The following is an 11,676-nucleotide window of genomic DNA, read 5'->3' as shown; positions in this document are numbered from 1 at the left end:
GGTTGAAGCGACATCCAAAAGAGTTCTCCAACCTATCAGGAAGGATAGCTCTCTCTAAGAGAGAGCTCGGACTGTTTGCATTCCAAGGACAATCGCTTGAGCCTTGGATTATAACACATAATCAACAAGCAAGGAGAAAACTTGGATGTAAATGGAGAATTATAAGTAATATCATCAAAAAGAAAACTTCAAGTCTAGCAACATTCCCTACCTGGGAAGGGTTGAATGCCACATTCAAAAATGCTCGAGGATCTAGAGAAAGAGAAGAAATAGAACCAGAACAAGCATGATTAGGAGGGAGGTTAGATTTGTAATTCGAATCCTGGTCTGTCACGGATTCATTTGTGTCATGGAAAGAAAATCATTGGAAGCACATATGGTTGGTAAATTAACCAACATATTTGCCTTAAGAGCATGCAATATAGAGCTTTCTAAATTTCCAATAGAACGTGTAGATATCTTCAAGAGAGGCTTCAAGATGTGAGTTAGAAAATAGGCTTTGAATAATGGAGGAGTGATAAATTTTAGGTGCAAATTAAGTAAATTATACCGATCTAAGTCCCCAACAAAAGCAAAGCGCCCTAGCAAAAGAAACTTTGACGAAGATGAGAATCGGAATTAAGTAATTAACATCTACGTCATTGCTCTGTGATGTGTGTATAGAATCATGAAGTTTGCAAACATGATGGAAGAGCTATCCTGAACAGCCTCCAAGCAAATGATTTTACCCTAGGTGGAAAATTTTGCTTTCCAAACCTTGGGAAGGAGTGTAATCTAGTGTCTTGATTCTTGCATGCCGAGCATGGCAGCCTGCTAAATGTTTTGTATTCACTCTTGGTCATATATTGGACATTAGGATTATGTACCCAACAAACAATTCATCTGCAAAAGTTAGCACCAGTGATGGGAATTTGAATAATTTGATTTTTTAACCATCATGAAAGTGAGCTGAAATTTTGTGAATGTTACATGCGCCAGAATTTTCCGGCCAAAGATGACAAGAGTAGAGATATAAGTTGATCGTAGATGGGGTTCCAAGTAGGATGCCAATAGTAAAACATATGCTAGAGTTACCTTTGGTGATTTGCAGGTGACAAGAATGAAGCATATGAGGCAAGACTTTAGGCCAATCTTAGAGATATATTGCTTGTTTGTGCATATGGTTTTAGCTATTCCATCCTTGATAGATCTGTTTGGTTGAACTCAAGCTAGGGGGAAACGGATTCATCCAAAAAAATTACAGGATTTAAAGATGGTGAAAATAAAAACGGAGGCTAATATAGTGACTCGTGACTTTGCAAGGTTTTGCTTCAGTTCTAAAGTTGATGGTGTGTTATTTGGTTTTGTGACTTCTTGTATAGCATGCTTCGTTCATACTTATTGTATGAACATTTCTTAATTAATACATGGGGTTAAAAATCTTTTTTATATAAAATAGTTACTAGAACATTGGCTAAGACTCGAAGACCATTTACCAGACTACATTTATGAATCCTAACCATCTTTTACTCAAGGGCATACAATTCCAAATAGTATTACCATGTCCTAAGAACTTATACATCCTTTCCAACTTTCCTCTTGCAATCATAATGTGCCCATGTTAAATACATTCATTTAGCCAAATCTTTTGAAATAATTAAATGGTACTTCATCATTAGGGCCCTCACACCTAAATGGATGCTTGGTGACTTTATCATGTTAATTAATGAATGCATTTCCATTACCACCTTACTATCAATATAAATGGTTAACATTTTGTTACTTTTAAGGGGCCTGAGGTATTCATCAAGGTTGTCCTTTTTATTTGCATCTCTTTTTCCTTTCAATTAGTGAATATTCACATTCTCTACATAATGGATGAGTTCCAATAGTTTTACTGACATCGAGTGAGGCCCTCTTGTCCCCCTTATGCACCCTCTCATGTTTTTAGATGCCCTTAACATTTGTGGCTCATCATCTATAAATGATGGTTGTGCATGGCAATTTACTAAAAATGGCTATTGAAATGCCAAATGTAGGTAGGTATGATTGTAGTTTCCAAGAGATGTTGGGTTTATGTGTAGGAGGACAAGCGTAGATCCACCAACAGATTTGGATGTACCAGTGAAGTACACACCATGTTACAATGTGAGAGTGGGCAATGTTGAGTACCAAAGAGGCTAGCAAAAAATTATGTGCAAGCAAAGAACACTAGAACTTGCATTAATCTTAAACAAATCATCAACATGAGCATCATGATATCATATTGCACAGTTGATACGTCTCCAACGTATCTATAATTTTTCATTATTCCATGCTATTATAGTATCAATATTGGATGTTTATTATTCAATTATATGCAATTATATATCATTTTTTGGAATAACCTATTAACCTAGTGCCCAGTGCCAGTTGCTGTTTTTTGATTGTTTTTTGCTTTTCAGGAAATCAATATCAAGCAGAGTCCAAACAGAGAAAAAACTTTGTATTAATTTTTTTCTGGACCAGAAGAGACCCTAGAAGGTCCGGGAGAAAACCTGACGAGCCACGAGGGAGGGACAAGCTCGGGAGGCACGCCCTAGGCCCGCCCCAGGCTTGTGGGCCCCTCGTGACACCTCTTGACCTAATTCCGCCTCTATAAATACTCAAGTATTCCCCTAACATCAGAGAGCAACCCGAAATACTTTTTTTGCCGCCGCAAGTTTCTGTTCTCGTGAGATCCCATCTCGAGGCTTTCCCCTGCACTCTGCCGGAGGGGAGATTGATCACGGAGGGGCTCTACATCAACCTTGTTGCCCTTCCGATGTTGCGTGAGTATATTACCACAGACCTACGGGTACATAGCTAGTAGCTAGATGGCTTCTTCTCTCTCTTTGATCTTCAATACAATGTTCTCCTCGATGTTCTTAGAGTTCTATTCGATGTAATCACTTTTTGTGGTCTGTTTGTTGGGATTCGATGAACTGTGAGTTTATGATCAGATTATCCATGAATATTATTTGAGTCTTCCCTGAACTCTTCTATGCATGATTATTATAGCTTTGTATTTCTCTCCGATCTATTCATTTGGTTTGGCCAACTAGATTGATTTTTCTTGCAATGGGAGAGGTGCTTTATGATGGGCTCAATCTTGCAGTGATCTATATCCCAGTGACAGAAAGGGACAAGACACATATATATTTGTATTGTTGCTATTAAGGATAAAATGGTGGGGTTTATTCATGCGTGAGTTTACTTTGTCTACATCATGTCATCTTGCTTAAGGCGTTACTCCATTCTTTATGAAACTTAATACTCTAGATGCATGCTGGATAGCGGTCGATGTGTGGCGTAATAGTAGTAAATGCAGGCAGGAGTCGGTCTATTTGTCTTGGACGTGATGCCTATATACATGATCATTGCCTTGGATATCATCATGATTATTTGCTTTTCTATCAATTGCCCAACAGTAATTTGTTTACCCACTGTATGCTATTTCCAAGAGAGAAGCCTCTAGTCAAAACTATGGCCCCGGGGTCTATTTTTATCATATATCAAAAACCAAAAATACCTTGCCACAATTTTATTTACTTTATTTTATTTTGTATTTTTGTTCTAACTATCTATGACTACAAGATTTGATCCTTGCAATTAACCGCCGAGGGATTGACATCCCCTTGTTCGCGTTGGGTGCAAGTATTTGTTATTTTGTGTGTAGGCACTACTAACGAGGTGTTGCGTGGTTCTCCTACTGGATTGATAACCTTGGTTCTTAACTGAGGGAAATACTTATCTTTAGTGTACTGCATCATCCTCTCCTCTTCGAGGAAATCCCAGCGTAGCTCACAAGTTGCAATAGTACACCAAGCTGGTACCCCATGGGGAAAGATTGGTAGGTTCAAGACCATCACTTTGCCCTGGCTATAGCAATGTTGCTATTAGATGATGGCTGATACAAACATAAGTTTGCAACTTCAAATTCCCATTAGAGTCCCCATATTTTGTTTACTTGGTGAAAGAAAGGAAATGGTTCATTTAAATATTAAATACACTATACCATCTCTAAATAGCAAGAGATACGCCGTAATGCATATTAATAGTACTAAGAAAGTCTCAAAACCAAAATAATACCCACTACTATTTTATTAAATCGACTCTAACTCAGTGTTCTTATTAAGTTGTTGACTCTCCTAGCATGAAAACTAATAAAGTTAAAAACTAAAAAATTTAATAGTAATAATCCCAAGATTTAACCATAAAAACAAGTTCCAACCAAGTTGCTAACTTTCCAACAAAACATAAGTGACGCAAAGAGAGTTATAACAGTCTTTATGCCACTTTCATAACTCTAGCAGATTTAAAGTGTCAATTTTTTTGGAATATACATGAGAACAGGAGATGAATTTGTGGAGGTACTCCTCATTTCAAACTTAGTACCGAAAGGATCACTTACATTTCCTCTATAGTTTCTAGCTTCTCAATGTGTTGGTTGGCTAATGTTACATGTGCATTTAACATGCTTAACCTGATCCCAAATGAGAGCAAAGGTTATTAATTACTACTTCAAGTTTCTTAGTATTTCCCTTCACTTGTTCCAAGATAGCCATCATTTTTTATATCTCTTCCAATTTCTATACGACAATGGGACACCCTCTTATTGTTTAGGTTATTTTGTTTTTGCGGAGATCCATCCAAACTCTCGATCGCATTGTAGGCATCTAGAGTGTTACTTCCCAGAAAATTTCCTCCTGATAAAGTGCTTAACAAATAATTAAACCAAGTTGATATAATAGTATACAAATTCCTGAGTAGGGTTATTGAACACTTGGTTGTGGCTTTGTCATTTAGTATCTTGATTCTATACCAATCATCCTTGAAACTCTTCCATCCCCTTTTCTTCAAGCTTAGGATTTCCATCTACAATGTAGTAACTGTCCCTAAATATTCCACTACAACTACTAAACAAAAAGTAACGAGTTGCTGAAATTAGAAATATTGTTGGAGTTCTTGGTAATTTTGAAAGACAAAAACACAACCAAACATTAAAAATTTACAACTAAGAAATATATAAAACAATGAAGATACTAAAAATAATACAGAACTGATATAGAACTTCACCTCGCTAGCAACAGCACCAGAAAGTGGCTTGACGTTAACAAGGAATATAACAAGTCAATGTTGTTGGGCTCCCATGTGCAGGAGTTTGTAGAAAGCAATAACTTTCCGTAGTGAAAAACCAAAGTATCAATCTGTGGAGGTAACTATGGTCTATAACACGGATAAATTGCTACAACACAAATAAAACTTCACCTGTGTCTCCAATAGTGCTAACAAGGGTGTCAACCTTGCTAGTGTTGCTAGTTGCACACGATAATTAAAAGATAATGTGGTAGATAATATTTATTTATTTTATTTTTGTAATAAAAATGAGAATAGAAGTGCATATAAAAGTTGTTGGAAGGTGATTCTAATGCTAAAAACTAGATCAGGTTATATAGGTACACCAAGTTTAACTCTCCAATACATAAAAGTGCGTAAGTAAAATAGTCATTTAAAAAGTGCATAAAAAACATTTCACTATCTTTCCAAACATAATGGTGCTACATCCATAATTCTATAGGCTAAGATCATCCCTGCATATATAGCTAGTACACTACTAGGGAAAAGCCTATACACAGAATCTTACCAGCAGCGCGCTTTAAAATAAGGCGTTGCTGCTACGTAGCAGTAGCGCGCGCAAACAAAACTCGCTGCTGAAATAAATATAGCAGTAGCGCGCCAGCTCAAACACGCGCTACTGCTATAATTCGCACGCCGCCGCCGCGAGGCTAGTTCTAGCAGCAGCGCGTTATCACGAAGCGCGCTACTGCTACGGATCATAGCAGAAGCGCGTTTCACCAATAAGCTCTACTGCTAAGTTTACTACAAAAAATTAGTCCCACCTCACTCCGTGAAGAGAGTTTCTACCACCTTAAATATGCTACTTCTCAAACTTTGACAAGCACTTGGTCTTCATTGAACTCTATGTGTAGAATTTGTGGCTGCAATATGAGTCTTCACCGGTTCCTAAACCGGTGAGGACTCATATTGACAAATCAGATTGTACACAAAAAGATCGTTGATGATCAATGTATTTTTTATGTCTATTTTTACATGCTGACACATAGCAGCAACGCGTTCTTTGTGAAATGCGCTACTGCTAGGTAGTTTAGCAGTAGCGCCTTTCTCTATAGCGCGCTACTGCTAAGCCATTCCATCTCCCACCCCCACTCTCCTCTATCCGATCCACTCACACTCACACACTCACTGGATCTCCCCCTCCCCCCCCCCCCCGCGCCGGTCCTTCCCCGTCGCCCCTCCTCCCTCTGCGCCGCCGTCACCTCCTCCTCCTCGCTGGACTCGATACCGGCCTCCTCCTTCGTCCTCCCTCCACTCGCAGCTGGCCGGCCCCTCCTCGCTCCGCCTTCCTCCTCTATCCTCCCTCCACTCGCCGCTGGCCGGCCCCTCCTCGCTCCGCCTTCCTCCTCCGTCATACTCTCTTCTCCCTCCTCGAGTCGCCCCTCCTTCTCCCTCCTCCCTGCTACATTTTGATTTAGTAGGCTAGTTCATATGCAACATTTTGATTTAGTTGATATGATTTAGTTGATTTAGTTGATTTAGAACATTTTGATTTAGTTGATTTAGTAGGCTAGTTGATTTAGTATGCACCATTTTATTGTTATTTTTTCTGTACATGGATAGGTAGATGCTTTTGTTTTTTTGTAATAAGTTATTTTTTGGCAAAATGTAGGTGCCAATTTAGTTAAATTTGCCACTTGTTTTTTTAATCAATTATCTTAGGCAATAGGGACCAAATTAGATGAAATGTCTTGGTATGGTACCCTGATTTGGTAGATATTTGTGAAAAGTTTTTTCGGCAATAGGTGCCACCGAAATGCTTTGGTAGGTGGTACCTTGTCATCTAATATGTTACTAGATCTTAGGATTATAATTGTCCATCAAATTGCTTCTTGCGGAAGAACCAGAAATATCACATGCTACTGTTTTTCTTTCCTGTGAAGTGGATCTTTAATCCTTTGCTCATATTGCTTTAGGAAAATGGCGCCACCACCACCACCACTATGTCGACTATGCAAGTTAAGGTGCGCCAGCAGCCTTGCAACTGGCAAGCTGTTCGACATCTACTTCCAGCCGAGTTTTCGTCATGCGGCGGTAAGAAATTAGATGAAATGTAACAACTATTTTATTTTTAGTGTTGGCATTACTGCATTGTGTCATTTTGCTTTTTTTACACAGATCGTCCCATGCAATGTGAGGTTGAAATTCAACAAGCTGACAGGAGACACTGTGACATTTGAGGCTCCTGGGGGGCCGTACACTATGGAGGTCGAGAAAGGACGCAATATGTCGCAGAATGGAGGAGGTGGATGGGCCCGTTTCCTTGCCCGCATGCGTCTTACTGGTGGTGAGTTGATCAGCTTCTCCTTCAGAGCAGAAAGACCCAAGCTGGCTGTCATTTATCTCAACCTGGTGGAAGATGATGAAGATGATGAAGATGATGAAGATGATGAAGATAACGAAGATGATGAAGATGACGAAGATGATGAAGATAATGAGGACCCACTCGATGAAGATGATGAGAACCCACTTCATGAAGCCATCGTAGCTCAAAGAATGAGGCTGAGCCAGGAGGAGGTGTGCAACCTACGGGACATAATTCCGCCACGTGATGACTTTGTCGGGGTGCCATTCGTGACCCGCCTGACAAGTACCATGGTCGATCGGCATGAAATAGTATGTTATACTGACTGTAGTAATTTGATGATATATATATGCTTTATTGTTATACTTACAAATGCAAATTATCCGATGATATGCCTAGTTAATCCGATGATATGCTTAGTGTAGAGTCCAATGATATGCTTTGTGGAATCTAGTCGATGATATGCTTTAGTGTAGAGTCTGATCACATGCTTATTAGTAGAATTCATGATTAATTAGTACAAATGTGTAGTACTATGTCTTTTGGTAGTGTAGAAATCTAGACTTAATAGAAATATATTTGCAAGAGTATGTGCGAGGCTATTTATTAATTGATATGTTTTTCTTATTCAGAAATTGCCAAAGAACCTATATGTGAGTTGTGGTTTCGAGCCTGATGAAGAAGGCTCAGCTGGACTACGCCTTACCGCAAGGGGCTCCGTCACCACCTGTACTTACCGCATGGACACAGACGGTCGCACACACTTAAACTCGGTTGGGTGGAAGAGATTCCTTGTTGGCAAGAATCTTCGTGTTGGACAGGCCATCCTAATTACTATCAGGAACACCCACCGCCCAGGCTTGAGGATGATGATCGTCGTCGATATCATCTCGAACTACATATGTGTGTGACTATATCATCTAGAACTACATATGATGATTGTCGTCGATATCATGTAAAACTACATATGATGATCATCGTCGATATCATCTAGAACTACATATGATGATTGTCGTCGATATCATGTAAAACTACATATGATGATCGTCGTCGATATCATCTAGAACTACATATGATGATCGTCGTCGATATCACCTAGTACTGCTTGAGGATGCATGTTCAGTATATATGAAATTGTTATCTAGTACTCCCTCCGTTCCAAATTACTCGTCGTGGTTTTAGTTCAAATTTGAACTAAAACCACGACGAGTAATTTGGAACCGAGGGAATACTAGCTAGTACCTATAATGCTTTATGAAATTGATATCTAGTAGTACCTAGTATCTGGAAATTGCAGTTTATTGAAGCTGAAACGGGGTGGAAATGATGAAAGATATAGCAGTAGTGCGGGGCTAGGAAATCGCTACAGCTAACTAATAGTAGCGCGTTCCGGAAAAGCGCTGCTGATATAGTCAATAGTAGTAGCGCGGGTACAGACCGCGCTACTACTAACAGTTAGTTGTAGCGCCTTATCGGTAGCGCGGCTGCCCGCGTTGCTGATAGCCTCAAAACCCGCGCTACTACTAGGGTTTTCCCTAGTAATGGTAGTCTACTTGTAGATCAAGATACCCTCTGCACCATCCAAACTTGAAGTGTAAACACAGATAATTGCACTGACCAAGATGACATATTGTCATATGAATCATTTTAGTCCTCATACAAACATGTATCCTTAGTGGCAACAATGCAATACTATACAAGCCATTTCCACTTTCTATCATTGAAGTTGTTCACTTGCAAGATTACCAAACTAATGCACACCTCTCACTCTACCGATTACCCAACTAAATGGCCATCTATATATAGAACATAAAGGCATCTATAAATCCTAACATAAAGAAATAATTCATCACATGATCAACACCATCTCTAGGGTTTACATCAAATTAACCAGAATAATGTAGAGCAGGTCATATGGCTATTGTATTGAACTACAAGGTGGAGACGTTACATCTTGGTTACTACCATGGCTAGGGGACATGATACACACAACTCATCTTGGAGCTTGAGTATCAACCTTGGTGATGGAGGTGAATTCCCCACTCCCGCAGAGTGCCAGATTTGGGCCGAAAACAAAGATTGCCTTCGACCATGAAGTGGCGGCAAAGGAAAACTAATCGCTAAATTGAGGGTGAGTTATAGGGATATATAAAGTCATCGGGCACTAGAGGCAGCCGAGGGGTGCCCTAGGGGTTGTGGGCGCTTACTATAGGCGCCCTAGGGACCTAGGGCCCTCCATAGGGCACCTACGCTCACTCCTTGGGCCGCCTTAGGTTTGGGGTCTTGTCCGATTGGTCCTCGGATGACTTGAAACTTGCTCGCAAGTTTTCTCGTAATTTCTTGCGGACTTTTTTTTTTCTCCTGGAATTCAAAAACAGTAGATACCAGGAACCGACACTCAACACTGAATTAATAGGAGATATATCAGGCACAAGTGATTAACCTTTTTGGTCAGTGGGATAAAAATACCTCTCAATTCAATCCATGTAACACATACAGTTTCCAGTACTGTCTGCCCATTATAACCTGGCCACAACTAAAGTAAATAACAGAGATATAATATGCATGTGCATACCAATCATGCAATAAATATGACTACAATATATGGAATTAACAATATTATAAAAAATCCACCATAAGAATTAAATAGACGAATATAATCTTGTACGTCAACTATTATGATCTAGAAAATGAAGCACAAATAGATAAAAAAATCTACATAGCTATTACTTCAAGCCTTTAGCCCAACGACTCACATCTCACACGGGGACAACGTACTGAATATGATCTTTATGAAGTTTGCAATAAATTCCTCCTCCTGAGAAATCAACCTGGCCTGATGGGTACTCCCTCCCTTCCGGTTTTAAGGGCTCAATTCAGAAATCTCACCAACCAAGATAGATGGTGAGTTGTGAAATAATTTTTTAGTTTGTAGAATTACTTGATTGATGGGCTCGTTTTTCTTAAGAAATTGTGTTTACCAATTATTAATTGCAATGCATGCATTGGCGAGTTTTGTTTTAATTGTTGCATACAAAGCTTTAATGCACCTTGAAATTTGAAATGTGAGCAAGAGAAACAAAATTGAGAGTTATAAAATGATAAAATAAAATTTTAAGATAAGCCCTATAAACCGGAACGGAGGAAGTACATACATACATAAAACAGGCGAAGGGCGGCAGGAGTTGGGTGGGGGTACTAGCGCAACCCCTGTGCACCGCTACATTTTCTCATATTTGTATCCTTCCACAAAATAACTTAATTTTTTTGCTGGGTCACAAAATACCTTAATTAGGCGTAACCCGAGATAGAGAATAGGCTTTTTACGAGTTGGTTATGTTAGAATAAATCCAAGTCGCGTAGTCGATCTATCGAGTATCAAGCAATCATCAAACACGACATCGAGATTTGTTAATGAGGTTCACCGATATGGCTACATTCTCGGGGCATGACTACGGGCGCTCCACCCCATGACACCGCTACAATAACGCACCCCGGCTGCTCGGGCGCCGGCACACACCGCCGGCTCCCCCGCGTGCCTGTGCTATTATGTTGGTATAGGTTACATCGTGTGTCTACCCCCACTATATATGAGAGACCTAGGATACAAGTGTCCTATTAGGACACAACTCTACCCTGTCTGCACACAGTCCAAAACCAAGTCAAACTGTAACCTACCTTGTACGATAATATTCGACACAACTCTAACAAACTCCACCTTGGCGAATATTTTTCACCACCTTGAATTCATCCATGCGTCGAACCTCCATGTACATTGGACTTGAGATACGCCATGAGCAGCGCTGCAACTCCTAGACTCCATGTGACTCCACCGGCAACTGTAGTCCCTTCTCGTCTTCTTCACAGTCAACACTCGAGCAAAATTAAGTTCCTCATTACTCTACTTTGTGCTCCTAACTTCCGAAGAATCCGTTCAACGCCATCACACACCGACCACTGTCTGCGTGAAAATGAACAACTCACATATTGGACGCCACATATAAAGAGTTATCTGAACTCAACATCACCGCTCTTTCTTGACTACTTGTCTGAAACTTGAAGGAATTCCACTGTCACCCTGTGTCACCCCGAGTCAACTTCGCAGTTGTCTCACCCTTCTTTCCCGGATAATCTCTGGCATGTCCCACAGCTATAGCACTCCACCTCCTTCTGCCTTGTCATCCGCACTTTGCCATGTGTACTGAACACCACAGAATATACAGCCATGTACTCTC

This window comes from Triticum aestivum, chromosome 6D, assembly GCF_018294505.1.
Source record: "Triticum aestivum cultivar Chinese Spring chromosome 6D, IWGSC CS RefSeq v2.1, whole genome shotgun sequence".
NCBI classification, from domain to species: Eukaryota; Viridiplantae; Streptophyta; class Magnoliopsida; order Poales; family Poaceae; genus Triticum; species Triticum aestivum.
The sequence above is the reverse complement of the archived record's forward strand: the minus strand, read 5'-3'. Positions refer to the sequence as shown.